Source organism: Neomonachus schauinslandi, chromosome 10 (assembly GCF_002201575.2).
Source record: "Neomonachus schauinslandi chromosome 10, ASM220157v2, whole genome shotgun sequence".
Classification (NCBI taxonomy): domain Eukaryota; kingdom Metazoa; phylum Chordata; class Mammalia; order Carnivora; family Phocidae; genus Neomonachus; species Neomonachus schauinslandi.
The window spans coordinates 40,601,088-40,623,051 of record NC_058412.1 but is presented as its reverse complement, the minus strand read 5'-3'; positions in this window follow the sequence as shown (position 1 = coordinate 40,623,051).

Genomic DNA, 21,964 nt, shown 5'->3' with positions numbered 1-21,964 from the left:
ATGCGGGACTCGATCCTGGGACTCCAGGATCATGACCTGAGCCGAAGGCAGTCGCTTAACCAACTGAGCCACCCAGGCGCCCCTGTATTAGTTTTCTATTGCCAAGTAGCAAATTACCACAAACTTAGTATATTAAAGCAACATATATGTATTACTGCACAGTTCTATAGTCAGAACTCGAGGTGGGTTTGACTAAGTTCTCTGCTCAATGTCTTACAAGTCTAAAATCAAGGTGCTGGTCAGGCTGGGCTTTTGTCCGGAGGCTTGCAGGGGAGAATCACCTTCCACTCATTCAGGTAGTTGGCATGATCCAGTTGGCTTTAGTTCTGAGGTCCCCATTTCCTTGCTGACTGTCTGTGCCTCCTCTCCTTGCTCGTAGAGCTGCCTGCATCCCATCTGTGTCCCCCTCCATCTTCAAACCAGCGATTACATCCTTGTCACACTCCAAATCCCTCTGACCTCACTTCTTCATTCCAGTTTTGCCTATCAGCTGAAGAAGGATCTTTGCTTTTAAAGGGCAGTTGTGACTACATTGGGCCCACCTGGATAGTCCAGGCTACTCCTCTTGTCTTGAGGTCAACTAGTTAGTTATATTATTACATCTACAAAGTCCCTCTTGCTGCGTAAGGTAACATATTCACAGGTTGATATCTCATCATATTCACAGGTTGTGGGATTAGGAAAAGACATTTTGGGGGCGGTCATTTTGGCAATTCTGATTACCACATGAGCCAGCATGAGTGAGGAAGATGTAAAGGAAACCTGCGCTCTATACCCACCTCCACCTCTACCCAGGGCTCAATATGCCCTTCCAGCATTTCTGAGAAAATACATTTTGTAATTACTGGCCATTTTATATAACTGACGAACATCTGTGGATTCATCTGCATTTTAAAAAATAAACAGAATGTATTAAGAGAGTATAACCTTTGATCTGGGGTGGGGAAAGGAGTAGGGTTAAGAGGAAAAAAATGAAACCAAGAAGGGATTGTCATTACTATTTTATGAAGAGAGCATTACCATATCCCCATAACCATGCTCCTGCCCAGCCCCAACACTTCCTTTAAACACTGTGTGCATAAGCTCTTAGTTCTAGCTCCCAAACAGGTTTAGAGATGGTAAAGTAATGACACAGTGGGACAGTGCTGCTCCTTCTCATTGCTGTGGCTCCTTCCCATATCACAGCAAAGTGTCCTAAGCCGGGAGGGACTCGAAACTTGGTAACACGGTTGAACTGAACTCTCTGTGGTAGGCCCACTTCAAAAGAGTGAATTGTGCAATTTGGCTTCTTCTTTCATTTTCAACAACTATTTTCTTGCTTTGCAGTGATCATAAACCTTTTCCTCCCAAAGGATAAGCTCAGAACCATAATTTCCTTTGTCTCTTGTCAGAAACTTATCTTACTTACGTCCCCATCCTTCAACTAGTTTTGTCTTGGGATATCTGATGCCCTAATTCATGTAGCCGATAGTGGCTTAATGCATTACTCGTATCTCAGATGCCACATGGATGCTTTAAGGGGACAACGCAATGCCTGAAACCAAAGCTAAAATAAGCATGGAAATGTCAGGGACTCGAGCAGGCAGATTCTGGAAATACGTTGCAGCAGAGAGTTCATCATCTTTGTTCCTCCTTAGGTGAGGTCTGTTTAAAAAGTGCATTTTCCTGAACTGTAACTCAGGGCCTTTCATGTTTTGCCAGATGTAATTTTGAAAATATATTGTTGTTTGCAACAGCATCCCCTTGTATTTCTTCTTTCATCCTTTCACTTTTAAAAGTGCCTCATAAAAGTCAGAAACTACATAACAGGCATACCAAAAAAAAAATTTCTCTGACCCCAGAAATTCACAGTTTATTAAGAAAAAAACAAACCGATCTGCTCAATACAGGCTGGAACAAGGATTTTGAGATTAAGAGCCTCATGTTCCTGGTCTGAAAAGGATTTTCAGAACAAGGTTGTTCAGTTCTATAGATTTATGACATGGAATGAATGAGGAACAAATAGCTTTTCCTCAGTCCACGAGTTCTATTCATATTGAAAGAAGAAAATCTATTCAATTATTCCCTTTCTGTCAGATTGCCAATTTTGTTCTGTTGGGCTGATTAAATTTAATGTTTGAAAACGCCAAAAATATTTGAATAAAAGGGGCCAAATACACAGATGATTGTAAGTGATTTAAATTCCAGTGCGTTTTGCTTCACTTTCTGTGTTGCTTTTTCAAATGAGGTTAAATTAGAACTTCTGTGAATATTGTGTTTGGAGTTCTCAAGCAATATATCTCCTATTAACCTTGACTTTCTTAATAGTTTTCAGACTGACTTTGTCAGTTCATTTCTCACGGATGCATCCTGGGAGACAAATATCTACCCTGTTATTTACTCAGATATGTTTTGAAATGTTCACCACAATCTCCAGACATGCGGCCTCTTAAAAAAAAAAAAAGAAAAAGAAAAGAAAATGGGCTGCCTTTCTTAAGCCCTCTCCTGGATCGGCTCTGGACCATGCACTCTATCTAAAACCTTTGTCTCCTAACTGCTCTGTACTCTTCAGTGTCTTCCAAATCAATGTCAGCGAGTTGTTATTCATCACCTTCGAAGATGCCCAGCAGGCATTAGGCTCTGTGAAGGAATGAGAAGAAAAAGACTTTCAGAATTTCTTTTTAAAACGTCTTAAATCTTATTGAAGTAAAAGAAAACATACTCATGAAATATACATATTTTTTTCTAAGAAGAATGAGTGTAATCAAATGTTGATTGTGTGATTCTAACAGCAAATGTATGAGAAGATAGGAAGAGAGAGAAATAACTGTTCTAGAGAGTCTTAAATTGGATTTGGAGCAATGGGCAGAGTTATACAGGCTAACCAAAGGAGATAGATGTGATCTGCCATATATCAGAAAGATGGCGTAGGAACAGGGGTTATGTGAGGTCACGGGAAGATAATTATTTGGAGTTGGTACAAAAATTAAAGAACATATACTGAGCACGTCCTATGTGCCAGATACTGAGTGAAGCACTGAGCAGAGACTAAACAATACAGAGGTGGATTTGCCAGTTCAGGACTTATAGTCTAGCAGGGAAGTCAGATATTAATTAAATAGTGACTAGTAATGATCAATAAACCTAAGTGTGCCAGGTGTCATGAAGGAGTACAGATGCTAAAGGACTGTATGTTTGAGGGACTGAACGAAGGCCTGTGTGCCTGTAAAGGAGAAAGGGATGAGGAGGCTGGCCAGACATGAGTCTGGAGTATTTACCAGGGACTAAGGCATGCTCATCTCCCTTGTATATTTTGTAATTTATTCTAATGATAACGGGCAGCCCTTTGGGGGATTCGACACAGTAATAATCAGATTAGGTATGTTTAATGTTGGACATAAATTTAGAACACTAAATTCTGATGAGAGAGTCCAGTGCTATTCCCACTCCCTGGCTAATAACTATTTCTATTACTTAAGCCTTGGTCTCATCATTTGTAAAGTGCAATGTTATACAGGTCAGATGAGATCACATGAGTGAAAGTCAATTCTAAAGTGATGTTTGGTGTGCACATATGTGTGTAAAGGACCACTGCTTATTCTCTCATTCATCCCCGTATCATCAGCCCCTAAGAACATGCCTGCATCACACAGGCCATCATCCAGGGCCCAGTGAATATTTTTGCATTGAATGTATAAGTACATACACACTGCCACATGCATACAAATGTGTGTGTATGTACCTGAGAAATCCAACCTCCAGAATCCCTTCCTGCAAAGGTCATCTTCCTCCAGCTGATATGGAAAAGCAGAATTTGCATTAACATCCATTCCTGGCTCATTCTCTAATGGTCGAGGTACTACATAGCCACGGTTAAAAACTGATCCCATAAAATTTGTTCTTGTATTTTTCACCACTGTGATTGTGATTGCAACTGGCCCAAATCCCTGCACTAGACAAAGAATCCCATGTGTGGATCCGCAATGTTAGTGCTCATTAGGATGTATTACTCTTTCAAGCCACTGTTCCCAGTGGAATAGTGCCAGTTGAAGGTGGCTGAGACTGCAGAGAGCTTCTAATCTTAGCCATGCACTGTTTCAAAACCAGTCATTGCCCCACGTCCTTCTTGGCCTTAATGTTGAGACTCTGTCACCAATGCCGATTTTCTCTCCCTCATGAGAAATCTTTGCAGGGCCTCCATGTTCTCTCCTGCCAGTTAACCTCAACCACCTTAGAAAAAGTTCTAGTAACTTTGAATTTCAAAAAGGAAGAGGTTTAAGAGTTCAATTAATCACTTTCCCTCAGTGCTTTTCCTTGGCCTTGATTACAGGATACCTACCTTTTTCTCAGAGGCTAGCTCTACAAAGAAAAGGTTATTTTGAGGCAGACTCTTCACTAAGCCACAAAAGGTACTATTATTCAGGCATCATACTTGCAGCTTTCTAATCCCATATCCCAGGGTCTTCACTATTTGTCATATCACCTTTTAAGCACAGATTAGTTTACTTTCTTAAAACTCTATCAGTCTCAACCATATAGGCACTGCTACTACTTTTATTCTGTCTTTTATCAAAATCTAATTTCACATGCCCTGGATCCATCCTCCTTTGGAGTAACTTTATTAAGGCTGTGAGGTCTTCAGCTTCTTTTTAGGCCTCTACAATAGTTGTCCTCTATGTATGATAAACGTGTGAAATTTGACAGAGCTATTCTAATAAGGAACTGTTTCTGAGGCCTAGTTAGCAGTATCTATTTTGAAGTCTTCTTAAGGAGCAAACTTAATTCCCTCTACCTACAGATTATCTTCCCGGCTCTTCCAGTTTCTCCATCTGTCTTATATCTACATGACACTTTCGTGGACATCCAAATCTGTAAAATGCAACGGAAGTTCCCCTCCCTGATGGATGACAGATATGCCTGATAACACTCCTTCCTCAGCAGAAAAGAGTAATGGTGTCTTTTCATTTCTCACGAATGGCTCCTGTTGTGACAGTGGCGGGGGGGGGGGGGGGGGGTTGCATATCCTGCTGGTGAAGGCACTGGTGTGACTTAGCATCAGTGCTAAGGGATTTACCTGTTTTTCAACGTCAGTTGAGTCCCAAGGGAGACTTCTGAACAAATTTCCCAGCCTGGGGAATACATTCCCCTTGTTGCTTTTCTTTGGGGACTAACTCTGTCATTGTTCATATCACATTTAATGTTATTGATCCAGCTGGGATGCAGTGCTGATGAACTGATGTTCAAAGTTCTGAGAAGTTCATTCATAATTTGAAAGGTCAGGAATAAGGGAGTTTTCTCAAGGAAGTTCTAGATGCCATTTGCTTTTCAACTGTCATAAAACCCAGTATTTCCATTTCAATACCCACACAAATTAAAAATTAAAATAGTTTTAAAAGATTTTAGACAAATTCATGAACATAGATCCAGGATGGTCTATTAGGAAAACAAAGATGCCTAGTGAGCAAATCCCTGATGCTGCAAAATTGACTGGAATATAGTTACAGTCTTTCATAAATGTTGTTGAACAAATGAGCTTCCATCCTATTCAAGTCTGTCCATTTTTTTTTCTAGCAGAGTTTTTTTCCTTATTGCTTTGTAGAAGTTCTTTGAATAAGCTCTATATAAACAGATTGTTAGTTATATCTGTTGCAAATGTCTTTTTCCATTCTGGGGCTAACATTCTCAATGGTGTCTGATTAACAAATTGCTTAATTAGAGTGAAGTCCGGGGAGGAGGTAAGATGGCCACGGAGTAGGAGGACCGTAGGCCGGTCTTGCCCGTGGAGCACAACCAGATAACTATCAAATCATCCTAAATACCCCAGAAGTCGGCCTGAAGACAGAACAAACTCCACAACTAAAGGGAAAGAAAAAGCCTCATGGAAGAGGGTAGGAAAGGCGGAGACATGGTTTGGGGCAGAAAGGGATCATCCCTGCTGTGGCGGAGAGGGAGCCGGGGTCGCAGAAGCAAGAGAGAGATACGGAGAGCGAGAGAAAGAGTGAGAGAGGCAGAGGAGCGCACAGGGGAACCCGCAAGAACATTTCCCCCAAAGCCATTTGCTGGGAAAAGGAGAGGGGCTGATTTTCGCGAGTTTTTGCTGCCAGCGAGGCTTGAAGCCTGGAGTTTGAAAGGTCGGTGGGCTTGGCGGGCCTAGGGCCCTGCTCCCAGGGAGAAGGCAGGCGAACACCCCGGGGGGCAGAGGGCATGGGAACAGCCATCTGAAGAGTGCCTGTGGCACACGGCGGGGAGACGATTTGCCCTTCTTGGAGGAGGCGCGGGGAGGTAGTATCCCTGGAGAGGCCTCTCTCGGCACACAGGCGCTGCCTGGCGCCATTCCTCTCCCCGCCCCGCAGCAGAAGCACAGACGCACCAGCAGGAGGCAGCACTGGGCCAGCACGGGCTGCCGCCCTCGCTTCCGCCAAACCCCACTTCCCTGCAGCCTGGTGAGACTGTCTTTCTAGGTGAAGGTCGTCTCAGTCCCAGCGCAGTGAAACCCTCCCCCAGAAGACCAGCGCAGGCCCCTGCCCGCGTCCTGTCCCTAAAGCCTGGGGTTGGAAAAGTCAGCAGGCCTGGCTGGGACAGAGGCCGCAGGGCACCGCGCCGCTCCCGCTCCGGTGAGGAGGCAGGCCCACAAGCCAGGGGCGCACGGCCCGAACCAGCGCTCTGGAAAAGGCCTGGCACACACTCACGGGAGGTGATTTGTTCTTGTCAGAGTGCTTTCCTGAGAGGCCTGTCTCAGGCGGTCCAGCGCCAGACGCCGGGCACTACCCACCCTCTGCTTCCTAAAGCCATTTCTCTCCAGAGTGGGAAACAAACAGACTGTTTTGCACCCAGAGGAAGGCAGAGACTTAGGCAAAACGCCAAGACGGAGGAACTCATCCCAAATGAAAGAACAAGATCAAGTCATGGCCAGAGATCTAAGTGCAACAGATAAAAGTAATATGCCTGATGGAGAATTTAAAGCAATAATCCTAAGGATACTCACTGGGATTAAGAAAAGAATGGAGGACTTCAGGGAGGCCCTTACCACAGAGATAAAAGAGTTAAAAAAAAATCAGAAATGAACAATACAATAACTGAGATGGGAAACAGGCTTGATGCAATGACCATGAGGCTGGAAAGAGCAGATTTCTCCACAGACAGTTGGCAAGCCAGAAGGGAGGGGCGTGAGCTATTTGACCTGCTGAATGGGAAGAAAACTCTGATGGCAAATGGTAAGATTTCTTTTTTTTTTTTGATGGTTGAGTAATACTCCATTGTCTATATATACCACATCTTCTTTATCCATTCATCTGTCGATGGACATCTTGGCTCTTTCCACAGTTTGGCTATTGTGGACATTGCTGCTCTAAACACTGGGGTGCAGGTGCCCCTTTGGATCACTATGTTGTATCCTTTGGGTAACTGCCTAGTAGTACAGTTGCTAGGTCGTAGGGTAGCTCAGTTTTTCACTTTGGGAGGAAGCTCCATACTGTTTTCCAGATAAATGTGGAAATTAAGAAACAGGGGCGCCTGGGTGGTTGGTTAAGCGACTGCCTTCAGCTCAGGTCATGGTCCCAGGGTCCTGGGATCGAGCCCCACATCGGGCTCTCTGCTCAGCCAGAAGCCTGCTTCTTCCTCTCCCACTGCCCCTGCTTGTGTTCCCTCTCATGCTGTCTTTCTCTCTCTCTCCCTGTCAATTAAATAAATAAATAAAATCTTAAAAAAAAAAAAAAGAAATTAAGAAACAAAACAAGGATCATGGGGAAGGGAGGGGAAAAAAAATTAAGACGAAAACAGAGAGGGAGACAAACCACCAGAGACTCTTAACTATAGGAAACAAACTGTTGCTGGATGGGAAGTGGGCAATGGAGTTACTGGGTGATGGGCATTAAGGAGGGCACTTGATGGAATGAGCACTGGATGTTATATGCAACTGATGAATCACTAAACTCTACATCTGAAACTAGTAATATGCTATACGTTAATTAATTGAATATAAGTTAAAAAAAAAAAAAGAATGAGAAATATCCTGCAGCCAAGAAGACTCTATTTAGGAAGTACACCATTCAGAATAGGAGAGATCAAGAGTCTCACAGACAAATAAGCACTAAAGGAGTTTGTGACTGCTAATCCAGATCTTAATTATTATTGTCAAATGGATTTCTTGTGAAATGTCGTTTCCCATTCTATTTTTTTTCTTTTTGGATGATAATTATTACATAGAATGCTATCCTTTTTTTGTTTTGTAGGATTTATTTTTCTGTTACCTAATAAAATTTTTTCTCTATATGTACATAAAAAATTATAGTGAAGTCCAAAATATCAATATTTTCTTTCCTGGCTGATGCTTTCTGTGTCCTATTTATTAAATATTTTTCTACCTGAAGTTGATATTCACCTATGTTATCTTTTTGAATTTTCATTGGTTTTATGTTCACATTTAGATCTACAATCTCTCTGGAGTTCATTTTTTAGTATGATCTGTGGTAGCATTCAAACTCATTGTTCTCCATATGGATGTTCAGTTCAGCTAGCAGTATTGATTGGAAAGACCATTCCTTTCCTTGCTGATCTGCTGTCACATTTTTACTATATCCATGTGTTCAAATATGTGAATATATGTTTATAGACTCTCTTACTCTGTCCCATGATCTTTTTCTTTTTTTACGTTTCGACCTATAACCTACTGTTGTACCTATAATATCTGTGATATCAGTGTCTTAAGAACTATAGCTTTGGGGCTCCTGGGTGGCTCAGTCAGTTAAGTGTCTGACTGTTATTTCAGCTCAGGTCCTGATCTCAAGGTCATGGGATCGATCGTTGGGCTCAGCGCAAAATCTGCTTCTCCCTGTCCCTCTGCTCCTCCTCCAGTCCCTGCTCGCTCTCTCGCTCTCTCTTTCTCACTTTCTCTCAAATAAATAAATAAAATCTTTAAAAAAAACTATAGCTTTATAATTACTCACTATCTGATAGCGTAATTCCACCAGTTTTGTTCTTCAAAATTTTTCTGAACTTACCTTGGGCCAGTGCACTCCATATGCACTCTAGAATTCTTTTGCCAGTCTCCCCCTTTCCCAAATATTTAAACTTTGCTTGAGATTTCATTGAATCTGTGGATAAATTGATTGGAAAATTACACCTTTACAATATTAAGTCTTTTGAACCATAAACATACCATCCCTCTATTTATTTAGGTCTTATTTAAGTTCACTTAGCAATGTTTACCATATTATATATATAAAACTTACACATACTTTTTAGAAACATTCTAGTTATCCGAGACTACTACAAATGGCATAATTTAAGTTTTTCCTTTTGTAAGTATGATTTTTGAATTATTTATTCCTGGCATATAAAAATACTGATTTTTATATTTCAAACTTGTAAAAAGTGACTTCTTAATTTCATGTATTAATTCTAAGTTTATGATTTTTCCTGTTTTATACATACAGTGTCATCTGTATATAATGATAGTTTTATTTCTTCTTATTTAATCTTTTTAACATTGGTTATATTTTCTCATTTTATTGCTTTTCTTAAGATACCCAGAAACCATAAATACAAGTGATGAAAACAGCTACCTTTGCCACTTTCTTGATCACCGAAAGAGTTTATATTTCTTTTTTTTTTATTTTTTTTTTAAAGATTTTTTTTTTTTATTTATTTATTTGAGAGAGAGAGAATGAGATGAGAACACATGAGAGGGGATAGGGTCAGAGGGCAAAGCAGACTCCCCGCCGAGCAGGGAGCCCGATGCGGGACTCGATCCCGGGACTCCAGGATCATGACCTGAGCCGAAGGCAGTCGCTTAACCAACTGAGCCACCCAGGCGCCCGAAAGAGTTTATATTTCACTAGTGAATATATTAATAACTGTACAGAAGTCCCCCCACCCCCCCCCCGTATCCATGGGGGATATGTTCCAAGACTCCCAGTGGATGCCTGAAACTATGGATAGTACTGAAGCCTACATATACTATGTTTTTTCCTGTACATACACACCTATGATAAAGTTTAATTTATAAATCAGGCACAGTAAGAGATTAACAACAATAACTAATAATTATAACAATATAATGCAATAAAAGTTATGTGGATGTGGTCTCTCTCTCAAAATATCTCATTATATTGTGCTCACCCTTCTTATTTGTGACAATGTGAAATAATAGAACACCTTTGTGATGAGATGAAGTGGGGGTGAATGACATAGGCATTGTTACTGACTTTGTGACCATAAATCAGAAGGAGGATCATCTGCTTTCAGACCACAGTTGACCACAAGTGATTAAACCATGGAAAGCAAAAGAATGGGTAAGAGGTGGGGGTTGGGGGTGAATACGGTGCTCTGTTCAGTGGTATTTGGGTTATCTACTCGCTATGCAGTTTAGTGATATATGAGTGAAATGCTGTGTTTCGTTGTGCCCGGTGTATTTGCTACTTTGGTCAGTGATAGAAGAGTGGGATATTGAGTTAAAACATACAAGTGTGTGCGGCACTGTGCTTAGTAATGTTACGTGAGACACGGCATTTAGGGTTGCACGGAGGCTGTGCTAACCTGTTTGATGACATATGTCTGAACCCCTGGACTCAGTGATTTACGTGCTGTTGTATAGGGATACATGTGTCATACGTATGTGTGAGACAGCCCCTTCGGGGTGCCTGGTGTGGGTGGTATACTTCTAGAGAAATGTCCGCTACAGTGTTTCCTTATACATGTGTTGACTGGTGTGCATGCTACTGTGTTTAGTGGTGTATTCGTGCAGAACATTTAGAGCGCCCGTCTTCTGTGATACTTTGTTTAGTAGTGATATATTTGTGAGCCACTGTGCTCATAGTGCTTGATGTGTGCGAGTGTTCCAGTGATACACGAGTGAGACCGTAGTGCATGGTGTGTGGGCTGCTGTGTTTGGCTGAGTAGAAGCAAAATACTGTGCAGATATGACTGGTGTTTGCTACTGTGTTCAGCGATGTGTGTGAGCGAGTGTGTTTCGTAGTGCCTGGCATGCTTGCAGCTTGGTTCAGTGACATATGTGAGAGACCCTGTGTCTAAGGATTCCGGGTGCATTTGGGGCTGCCTTTAGTAATATCGTTTGAGACACTGTGTGTGGTGATGACTCACGCTGTGCTACTCCCCGTAGTGTGAGGACTTGGGCTCAGGGGTGTGTGTGCTGGTCCGTTCCGTGATACGTGCGTGAGACACTGCGTTTCATGCTGCTTGTGTATGTGCTACTCTGTTTAGTGTTACATACCTTTATATTTGAAGTGAGTTTCTTTTTTTTTTTTTTTTTAAGATTTTATTTATTTATTTGACAGAGAGAGAGCGAGAGCAGGAACACAAGCAGGGGGACTGGGAGAGGGAGAAGCAGGCTTCCCGCCGAGCAGAGCAGGGAGCCCGATGCGGGGCTCGATCCCAGGACCCTGGGATCATGACCTGAGCCGAAGGCAGACGCTTAACGACTGAGCCACCCAGGCGCCCCCATTTCTTTGTTTTTAACGATTTCACTTATTCATTTGAGAGAGAGAGAGAGAGCACGAACGGTAGGGAGGGGCAGAGGGAAAGGGAGAAGCAGGCTTCCCGTTGAGCAGGGAGCCCGATGTGGGATTCGATCCCAGGACACTGGGATCATGACCTGAGCCTAAGGCAGACGCTTAACGACTGAGCCACCCAGGCACCCTTGACGTGAGTTTCTTATAGACATCAAGATATCACATAGGTGGGCCGTTATTTTTTCAATTCTCACTTCAATCTTTGTATTTTAATTGCTGTATTTAGACCATTTATTTACATTTAAGGTAATCATTGATAGGTTGGGGATTAAATCTGCTATTTTATTTTTTGTTTTCTCTTTGTTCTTTTTTATTTTGATCCTTTCTCTTTTTAGTTACTTCATGTGAGTTCCTGGAATATATTTAGCACTACATTTATTTTATATATAGTGTTTTTGTATAGCCAAGTGAAGTACAGAAACCTTACCTCCTTTTACATCCCTTAACCTCTCTGTTTATAATTTAATTCTGTTAAATATTTCTTCTTTATATGTTTAGAAAAATATCAGACAGGTGTATTTTTCCTTTATCACCAAACATAAATTAGAAAACCCAAATACAAAAGAAAAGTCTATTGCTTTTATCCATATTTTTGTTTATCATGTTCCTTATTCTGTGATGTTCCAAGATTTCTTTTTTACTGCTTTCTTTCAGTTTAGATAACTTCCTTTAAGCCATCTTCAGGGAAGGCCTGCTGACAACTAATTCCCTTAGTTTTCCTTCATCTGAGAATATTTTGATCTCCCTCTCTTCCTGATGTTACTTTTGCTGGTTATAGGATTCTGGGTTGACAGGGTTATTTTTCAACATTTGAAAAATGTTTAGCATTTGTTTCTGGCCTTCATAGTTTCTGATGAGAAATCTACCACTAGGGTTCACTCAGCTTTTTGAATCTGTATTTATGACTTGCCAAATTTGGGAAATTTTCAAGCATTATTTATTTGAATACTTTTTCAATGCTGCCCTCTTTCTCCTCTCTTTCTGGGACTTTGAGGCCATAAATGTTGGATCTTTTGTTACCGTCCCACAAATCCCTAAGGCTTTTTTTCTCAGTCTGTTTTCACTCTGTTTTTTCAAATTGAGTAATTTCTTTTGTTTATCTTTCAATTCACGGATTTTGCCTGTTCTCTTTCATTCTTCTGCTGAGACCATCCGTTGAGGTTTTTATTTTAAATATCCAGATCAGAGCTTTGGAACCTGCCCTCTCAGAGCAGAACTCCTAGTCCTAAAGATCCACCTCTGGGCTAACTGTGGTGATATTGTAACTTAAAATCAATTAGGATCCAAGCAGATTTTCTGCAGTACTATCTAATATCCGTACAGGGCCTTTTATAAATGATTTTTTTTTATTTATTTATTCATGAGAGTCAGAGAGAGAGAGAGAGGCAGAGGCAGAGGGAGAAGCAGGCTTCCCGCTTAGCAGGGAGCCCGATGCGGGACTCGATCCCAGGACCCTAGGATCGTGACCTGAGCCGAAGGCAGACGCTTAACCATCTGAGCCACCCGGGCGCCTCATACAGGGCCTTTTCAAATCCAGTACAAATACTTCTTTCTCCTCCGCTCTTGTCATATGAACCAGCATCCCTAACACTAAGTTAAACCAATAATTGATCCCTGAATTGACACTTGAGTCCACTGGTTCAGCACCATTGATAAAATGGGATCTCTGAATATAACAGCAGAAAGATGAGGAATATCAGAAAATATAGCTTCATCAGAATTAGCAAGCCATTTTATGGAGGATGACAAAAGATAAGTCAGGAATGGTGACTAACAGTAGGTATTTGATCAAGAGTTGGCAGAGAAATTGGCATTTCAGGAAGATATAACACACTATTTCTGATGTGCCTAATTACACCTGGGGAGGAACTTAGAACAAGGAATGATACAGACTCAGAATTAATTTCACATTGGAATTGTGTCTTTCTTCTCAGATGATCACTAGATAGTTTACAAATCTGAAATTTCCTAGTGGACAGCAATTCTTACAGAATCCTTTCTCCACAGGTCAGCAGTGAGAAAAATAATCTTCTTCTTCCAGTTGGAGGATATATATTTCTATATATATATATAGAGAGAGAGAGAGAGAGAGAGGTGATAGATCAATAGATTTCATATATCTGTGTATGAAAATAAAAAAAAAGAAATCCAGTTTGCTCCTATTTACTCAGTTATGGCATTTGCTTATAGTGCATGTAATTTATCTATTCAATAAATGATGCATTTGACACCTTCCAGGCACGGTCATTTTTCAGCTGTCTTGTCTAATGTTTTCTAATTTTTGATCTGCTTCTGTGTGTTCAGAACTCTAACTGGTCAAGTTAATGCTGTTCCGGGTCGTTTATTTACAAAACAAGCCCTGTTCATAGATTAATCGTTAGATGCCTGAGACCATTGATCTCTCCACCAGTTTACAGATTTCAGTGCTACACCAAGATCTTTTCCTTCATTGCTGTTGGTGTCTCCCTCCCAGACATTTCTTTCTACTTTTAGTTTCTTAACTTCACAGTATTTATTATATCTCCTCCTCTCTTCACATTCATTTATAACAATCCTCCCTTTAGGTATCTTCTTCCTTCCCTAGGACCTACATTAGAACAAGAGGTGTCAAAAATTGATCCTAATTTCAAATGAAAAAAAGACTTAAGTGAATCTAAATTTTATTTTAAAACTACATTAGGAGTTTCAGGACTACATGTGGATTTAGAGAGGGAGCATAAAGAAAAGTGGTGAAGGAAGGACAGTGCTTACTTATACTTCCTGGGAACACAGTGGATCAGCCCTTTGCTAACAATTTACTTACATTATTTCATTTAATTTTAACAGAAAATTGGGTTAAAATGTAGAAACAGAAGTTCAAAGTCCTTATTTATTCTCTCCCAAATCATACTGTTAGTAAAACTGGTATGGGGATGACTACTAGAATTAAATATAAACAATTAAGTTTCCAGCACCCTGATAAAATGCGTAATATTGGTTAAAACACTATTTCACTTCTTTGGGCCTTATTCTCCTCAGCTATAAAGTCAGTATTGAGTATGACATGATTTCCTTCTCAGCAGTGCTTTAAGTATAATGAGATGCTTGCACTTTATCTCAGTTTGGGCCAGTTTCCCAAAAGGATGAGCATAAAGTAATATGGCAAACATTCTCATATTAAAAAAGTATGGGCTTGACATACCATGTAAGACTTGCGAAGAAGATAACAAAAGACTAGCGTTGTTGTTGGTTTTTTATAACCCTTAGTTCTATACTCATCTCATACTTACAGAATTGTTGAAGTTGAAGGATCATGGAATAAGGATGTCTTTGGAAAAAATGTGCGATATAGGGAATGGGAAGGGGCGCTTCTCTCTTACATCAAAGTCAAGGTGAAAACTTTCAGTGGACCACACTAGACCTTGAGCTGTGAATGCTGAAGGCCCTAAGACTGAGGAGGGCTAAATATGAAAGACTCTTCCTGGCTACCTGCTTTTGTGGCAGCATATGAAAAGAGGTCTGCACGGGGGACTGACTATGTTCCTGGAGTTTATTGGAGAAAAGATAGAAAATCTTTGAGCCAAACACTCCTTAGGTTCTCCTGAAGCCAATCTAAGCACATTGTCCAAAAGAAGTTCCTGTAATGAATCCAGTAGGGAACTGAGAAAAACTACTGCTTGAAAAACGATGTGTGATTTTTCAGGCCCAACCATAGGCAATTGCAGAGGCTTTACCTGGCAGGACTCACAGAGGGAAGCTGGCCTCCCCACACCAGATCTGGTGCACAGCTGGTATGTTAAAGTCTCTGAAGGGAGTTGTAGTCAAGGCCTCAGGCCCCTGGCCAGCTATGCTTTTATGCATATTTGCGTTCTGAGCCCAGGCACCAAGGTTCACACATGTCTTTATCTGGAGCCTTCCCCCTGCTGAGGCCTTCCTTGGGTGCCTATGCAGAGATCTTCTTGCAGCAGATGGAGATGGTGGTGCTGAAGAAAACTCGAGGGTCGTTTTCCCCCACTCTGACACAATATTCAGGACTCCTCTACTAGCTCTCCCTTCCCCCCGCCTCAGAGAGTTAGATTGTAAGTAAAACAGTAATAGCCTAGCCAGTTAAAGAGAGTGATCAAATGAAAATCAAACCAAAAAATATAGCTTACAAAGGCTCTCCAGAATCCAAATGTGAAGCTCGCAGCCCTTGCAATTATGCGTTAGAGTGGCGTTCTTTCCCCCCTTACTCATAGAAGGAGCTCATAATGGTGGCTGTTCTTTAAAAGTAAAGCAGTAACAGTGTGAATAATAATAACAGTTAAAAGCTATGAAATAGTCATTTTGTATTTGGCAAGTGGTACAACTGCTAGATAATCAGTGAAAAGATAGACATGTTGTGCCATAGGAATGCAGGAAAGGAGCAGCTGACCAGTCTTTTAGTGAAGAAGAGCATGCAAAGTGTTATTTTTAGCCTTAAAAGGTGGTAAAAAGCGTATAGAAGTTAGCTAGGGGTGAAAAAAAAAGGGGGGGGGTGTTCCAGGCAGGGGAACAGCATGTATAAATGTTAAGCTATGACGGAAGAAAGTGGGAGTTAGAGATCATAATGGAGTGGCTAGAGCCACATTCAAAGATAGGCATTTAAGAGAAAGTGGAGACAAGACTATTTTGAGCTAAGGGACTTTAACCTGAAACTCACTGATCAAGAAAGAAACCAAGTGAGAAACACATTTGAGAGATAATGCTCTGAAAATAGAGAAAAGAGCCTGGACAGGGAGGAAAAAGGAGACAAGGAGACCAATGAGGAGGTCAGAGTGGGAATCCAAATTTTCCAATCCTTCTTGCTCATTCTATATGTATGGAAATAGAGGCACAAAATTTCTTACATTTCTATAATCTAGTAGTTACATAATTTTCCAGTTGAAAGTTCTTGCCACTGGGCTGTACAATTAGTTTTCTGTTTTCAGTGGGTTCCCTTTCTTTTCCACACTCTGTGCCCCAGCAGCACACATGCACACTCACACATGTGCACCCACGCACGTTCGTTACGTTAGGGCCTTGCCCATGTCTTGCCCCTTCCTTTGTTAAAAATAATCTAATATAAGGGGCGCCTGGGTGGCTCAGTTGGTTAAGCGACTGCCTTCGGCTCAGGTCATGATCCTGGAGTCCCGGGATTGAGTCCCGCATCGGGCTCCCTGCTCAGCGGGGAGCCTACTTCTCCCTCTGACCCTCCCCCCTCTCATGTGCTCTCTCATTCTCTCTCTCTCAAATAAATAAATAAAATCTTTAAAAATAATAATAATAATCTAATATCAGGCTTGGCACATAGTAGATGTTCTGCAGTTGTAGCCTGTTGGTTGTGAAGATAAAAGAGAAAGCTAAAAATAGGAAAAAAAATTAACATAAAAGGCAAAGAAAATAATTGAAACAAACCTCTTATTTCACTTGGTTGAATCTAAAGGTCACATTCAGCTGTACTTGCATTCCACGTCCTTCCATAACATGAGTGTGGCTGAGGTCCATGACACGTAATCCCTGTCATCATCTAAAAGTCCTACTGCCTGGAACTCTGCCAGAGGAATTCTCCACATTTCGCCTTACTAAGTAGAAACCCATGGAGATACATACTACTACAGAGATGGGCTCTGCGTTTGGAATGTTTTATTTCATGCACCTCCCTTCATCTCTGGACAGCTTAATAAAGCAACAGAATATAGGTTTCTAAACCAGATCTAGAATGACATTTTTAACATAGCATGTGAGACAGGACCCCCTGGGCAAATCTCTAATTATTATGGCCTATTTCTCCACTATATTCAGCATTCAGTAAAAAAAAAAGCTTCAAGGACATGACCTGTCTTGGGAAGAGACCCCACATACACAGGCACACACATACTTACACATACCACATTTTACTTATTTAGCCACTTTATATGTGCCAGGCCCCAGAGGCACAGGAATAAGAGAAAATTTCAAACCTCAAGAAGATTGGAATTTTGTGAGGAAAATGGACGTATAAACCAATAAATTATCACTGAGCTCCTTCCTGAGCTCAAGCCTTACTTAGCTCCTCTCAAACTAAGATCCAGATATGTCTGGAGAACTATAGGGGAAGACTGCCAGTGTGCCTACTGTTTTGATAAAAACTTGTTGAAGTTTGAAATGACATCAGTGTATCTAAAAAGAATGGCAATTTTAAATACAGGGTTGTGTCTTAGAGTATAACCACTCCCACAGATACATAGGAGAGTCCTACATCAGGATGATTTAACCCATAAACTCAAAAAAACAAGTACTGATCATTTACTATGGGCCAGGCCCTCTGCTAGGTCCTGAAGAGATACTGAGGAGGAATGCTGAGGAGTCCCTACCCTAATGATTCTGATTTTAAGAACTATGGGAGGGGTGCTCAGTTGGTTAAGCGTCTGCCTTCGGCTCAGGTCATGATCCCAAGGTCCTGGGATTGAGCCCCATGTCGGGCTCTCTGCTCATCGGGGAGCCTGCTTCTCCCTCTCACTCCACCTGCTTGTGCTCTCTCTCTCTCTCTCCTTCTCTCTCACTCTCTTTCTGTGTCAAATAAAATCTTAAAAAAAAGAGCTATGGGAAAGCTTTGGCATGAAATGTGAAGAAGTCCTCAAGAAATTAATAAGTTAAAGGAGTTTTTTCCAATAAATTCTGTAAAAGCCTGAGATCATAAGATACCAACTACAGTTCTGATGACAGCAGTGACCCTCATAATATTAATGTGGCTGAGGCCTTAGTGCTGGGCCAAGGTTACAGTGTTAACCACCCATTGTGCCCTCCATTTCTGCATACAGTGTCTCTGGCCTTTATTATTATCATCTTTGGGATGAAAGAGAAACCTCAGCAGCAGAGGTGACATTGATCTATCTAAGCAAGAGCCCAAGGTGACTTCGGTAGCATTGGGTATACAGCTTCCATTTTTTTAATGATACAATTACTGTATAGGAAATTTTCCCACATGGGGACAAAGAGAAAGCAGCAGTTTCTCCCTGGTTTAAGTAAGAAGACTGATCCTCAGTGTGCATGGAAATCATCCCCTGTAATGTCCCATTCTCTTGGAAGAAACTTGAGCTTATCTGATTCTGGCAAAGTTCATGGGGCAAGTGGGTATGGCCGGAGAATAACCACTTATTATGTGGCCAGGAAAGCAGAAATTTATAGTATTGCTTATGTTTTCTTTGGTCAAGACTTTTTCTTTGTGATTTTAAATTGGCTTTCACCATGTTGGAGGGAAAGGAGAGAAAGAATTTCAGCTAATGCATTCCCAAGATTGGAAATGGTGCTGGTAGCTTGGAGAGCATTCCTGAGATTTCTTGATGTATTAGAAGAGAAGGAATTAGGAAGGTTGAGGAAATCCGCAGAGATTGCCTCAAGTTCAGCAGTTGGCAAACTCCAGCTCCTGAGACATGGCTGTAGCCAGATGTTATAAGACCCCAATAATGTGTCAAAGTGGACAGGTAAGATACACATCCTTACACACACACCACTCATACATAAACACTCACCCTAAGGTCAGTGATTTTATAAGGTAGGCTATAGACAGTTTAGTAGCTGAGACTCCTATAGCTGGAATACGGAGTAGTTAGGAGGAATTTATGTCCCAGCCATCCCGAGGGACAACAATAATGTGAAATAGAAATTTAGTTTTATTGCAGTGAGTTCACAGTGTCAATCAGCCAAGGATTAGAGGTGTTTTTCCCAGAGAGAGACAGGAAGCAATACAAGTTTCAAATATATCGGGTGACTAACAGGCAGAATAGCATCATGAAAACAAGCTTCAGCTTTAGAGCTAGAAGTCCAAGGTCCAAATTCTGGCTTGGTACAGTTACTAGGGTGGACTCTAAATGATTTCCGATAGGTACCAGGAGGTGCCCAGGGACAGTGTTCTCTCCAAAGTGCCAGGCACATATGCTTTCTTGGCCTCAGCATAATCCATTGCTTGCTATTATGTAATGCAATCCCAAGTAGCAATTTGTGAACCAGACCTATAATTCTGTGTGATTCAGGTGCTATGGCTGGCTCCATCCCTCGCTTTCAATCTGTACGTTTTATTCAGAAGAAGGTGGCATGACTGGATTTTCAATTCTGTACTACCATGAGTTTTTCTATTAGCAGGGCAAATTTATTTCATGCCATTGCTCTCAGTGATTTCCCACTAAAATACAGACCACAAATATTTCAATCAAGTTGCAATTAATAGATCATACTCTAACTCTTTACTTAAAACCAGGACTAGTATATAAGTTTTCATGCCATTATTAAGATAACAGTATAACAGTTTGGAAATTATTCAGTGAAATTTTGATAATGGATTGATTATTCTTGGAGAGTTTCTTCCCCATATTGCTGTGTGACCTTGCTTTGAAGGAAATCAGTCAGATACTTTGACAGTTTAAACCTGTGTCCAAGATGACCAAAATAATAAGAAAGCGTTTAATAAATTCTTCATTCATTTTAATGACAAAATCAACTTAGCCTATAGCTTTCATATCAGTGTTCCAGCTTACTGATGCCAAAAGCATGTAAATGAACTGGAGACAATGAGGCATTGACCTGCGAGACAGGTGCTCTTGATTCTGGTCCTGGATCTGCCATTTACCAGCCGTGAAACCTTTGGTAATCTGTTCAGTCTCCCGGGTTTTCTTCCGTAAAATAGAATTGTTGGATTAGGTAAAAGTCTTTAAAGGAGAGCTACTACTGTCTGATTCTACCAATCAGTGAGTACTGAGAAACAGAAGGATCTATAACCTTCCTCTCAGTCTATCTTATGAGGACTTACATAAATTATCCCACTCAAATCAGCTTTGGTTTTTGCGGGTTAGGAACTATGTTGTTTAAATTATAAAGACAGCTCTATTACTTATCCCTAACAGCTATTCTGTTTTATTTTGGGGAACCTGCCCTACACGTCTGTAACCTACAGGTCACAATTAGTAGGATCAACACAAATATAAAATACAGAGCATAGTGATAACCCTAACCCTGTGTGCTTATTGCAGAGATAGGCCAAAATGTATCAGAGTGACCTCACATATAAGAAAATCCCACAGAAGACATTCTCTGTCTGTAGCATATATATGTGTGTGTGTGTGTGTGTATATATATATGTATATATATGTATATATACACATATACATAGATATGTCTGACTAGACCCATGGGATCTAAAAATACGCAGATCCCTCTTTAAAGATGCCTCTCAGAATAATATTCTTGATACTTAAAGTTACAAACTTGGACCCCTGATGACAAGATTTTTTTTGTCTTGACCATCCCGTCCCCATCTCTCTGGAGCTCAGTGAGCCTTGAACTGATCTTTTAAAAGCCCACAGATGAACAGTTCTTGGATTCTTGGTAGGTGTGAATGTCTTGGTATGCGAAATATCAGTATCATTATGAAATTAAATAAGATGAGGAAAACAGATTATCTTTGAAGAAGAAATAGTAGATAAGTCAGACTAAGAAAGACAAATACATTATTTCACTCATATGTGAAACCTAAAAAACAAAACAACTGAATAAACAAAAAGCAGAATCAGACGTGTAAGTACAGAGAGCAAACTGATGACTGCCAGAGGGAAAGAGAATGGGGGGATGGGCATAATGGGTGAAGGGGAGTGAGAGATACAGGCTTCTCGTTATGGAATGAATAAGTCATGGGGGGCACAGCATAGGGCATGTAGTCACTAATATTGTAATGGCATTCTGTGGTGACAGATGGTAGCTACACTTGTGGTGAGCTGTATTATATACCTGAAAGTCATGGAACATTGTGTTACATTGTACTGAAGCTTTTAAAAAATATTATAAAAAAGAAATCTCTTTTTTCTTCACTTAAAGAAGGATCGTTACTAATACAGGTACACTTCTGGGTAGCCCTCCCTTATCCTATTAACCACATGCCCCCAGATATAACCAATAATCTGAACTTAATACTCATTATCTCATACTATTACTGCATGTATATGTGCCTGAAGGGGCACATTGTTTTACTATTTACATATGTTTTAGCATTGTTTTACATATTTTAAGACTACATAAAAGGCATGATACAGGTCATATTGTTCATCAACTTGCATTATTCATGTAGTGAAATTGTGATGTATCTCCCAACTCCCCTTTCAAGATTGGGGAACTTACTGCCCAGCTGCTGGGAGTGCAGGGCGTAATAGCTCTCAGCTCTCATACCTCTCTGGAAATTACCCTCTGCACTCTTCCCCCAGGCAGCCTGCTCAGTGGGGAGTATAAAGACTCCAGCCCCTTTAACCCGACTCAAGAACTTTTGAAAGGCCATCCCAACTCCGTATCTCCCTATGGAGGGTCAGAGAAGAGAGGAACAGATAATGTACAACCTGAATCAAACTGTAGAGGAACTTTAACTGTAGAGGAACATCAGACTTTTCCAAATTGATAGAGACTCTGCACGATCCTGGCCTATATTCTTCAGAAATACTGATGTCATAAAAGACAAA